This window comes from Cyprinodon variegatus, unplaced genomic scaffold (genome assembly GCF_000732505.1).
Source record: "Cyprinodon variegatus isolate N-32 unplaced genomic scaffold, C_variegatus-1.0 Scaffold381, whole genome shotgun sequence".
NCBI classification, from domain to species: Eukaryota; Metazoa; Chordata; class Actinopteri; order Cyprinodontiformes; family Cyprinodontidae; genus Cyprinodon; species Cyprinodon variegatus.
The window spans coordinates 127,539-129,261 of NW_015150834.1; positions in this window are offsets into that span (position 1 = coordinate 127,539).

A 1,723-nucleotide genomic window follows, 5' to 3' on the forward strand; every position below is an offset into this window, starting at 1 on the left:
ACAGATGATTTTCTTTATTTGGACCCCGCTGATTTTTAGTTTATTACCCCTGACATAGAGTAACATGCCAACAGCATGGTGGTGGGACTATGATGGTCTGGGCCTGCTGTCCTACATCTGGACCCAGATGGCCTGAAGGAGGATCCGGCGCTTCCAGTTTGTGACTTTAAGCTCCAAGTTTGACCAAAAGCCACAGAGAGGGATCGATTTTTTTTTAGAAATGTAATCGAGGTTCTGCTGTGACTCTGTCATGAACTGTTGCCTAACAGATGACCTGTAAACACATTTCTATATATATGTAGGACTCTTTGACTAAATAAAGCCTCAGATAGTGATAATCCAAACAGGACATGTCTCAGTGGGTCATTGAGTGACACTGGAGTTTATTTCCACCCTCGATGCACCATCCTGCTAATCAAAATATTTATTTAATGTAGCATCCTGCTGTTTTTAGGACATTCCATTCTTTTCCTCTTCTTCTGCTCTTAGATGTGAGAAAGTCAAACGTATAGGATATAAGGCCTTCTAACGATGGCTCTGTGGGAGCCAAAGTTCGGGCTCCAGAGGATCAGAACCCTCTAAATGTTATAGAGGGTTATAGAGCAGCAGAGATTTATTTTTTTTTTCTTATGTTTGTTTCTATTGAAAGCTTGAAATGATCTAAGAAACTTCTTTTTAAAGGAAACAGAGATTAGAGCTGCAGAATTCAAATTCACAAAACTGAACCGACTGTCCGTAATATTAGTGTAAACCAATAAACACTATCAGATTAAATAAGTTTAAAAAAAAATATCTGCCTCTAATCTTCATAGAGATTGTCTGGTTAAATGAGGCTACTGTCCGTCATTGGTGGAAACAACTGAGTTCTTTTTCTCTCTGGTTGAATAAATAAATGTCCCCTAAATATCGATGTCAGAAAAAAAAAGCAATAAAAGAGGGAACTCATATATCAGTGAATTTAGGTTACATTTAAGTTCTGAAACTGTGATATTCAATGACTGCTCTGTTTACTTTGAATTGAAGGATCTCAGTCACATTATCGGTCATTTTTTCCTCTAACCAGTAATTTTCTCAGGTTGTATACAATTTTTTTTCTGAAAGATTACCGCATCCCCATATACATATTATATTTTTGGGTTTTGTGGTTTGTTTTTTCTAAGTTTGTTGGTAAATAAACATCTTTATGTATATTTACAGCAGCAGTTGTGTTCACTGAGGCGGGATGTGAAGCTGCAGAGGAGTTCAGATCCTGCTGCTGAGCTCATCCATGTGCGAGTAAATATTAATTATATAATAATACTATTCTTAGTCGGATTGATTGATCAATTGGTTGTTTTTTCTTCCTTTGTGTTGTTTCCCTGTGAGGAATAGGAAGGTTCTTCTCCTGGATGTTCTAATAAGAGGGTCTGTGGAGGATTAGAGTGTAGATCTGTTTATTTCAATAATATCAGTTGGTCTTTGATCACGCTGAGCTGTTGCTTTACCATCAGGCTTTACAGGACAGTCAGGCTCTGTTTAGTCACCACCAGGCTTTCTGATCGTTCTGCTGTTCTGCCAGCAGATGGCGCCATATTTGCTGTTCATTGCTCCTGCTGCTGGTTTTCTATTTAGGCTAAAAAAGGATTAAATACTATCAGGACAGATGCTTGGTGCATATAAGCTTATTTTATCAGGATCAAATGATTTTTAGGGTTTTTTAGAGGCACATAATCTGACTCTGTAC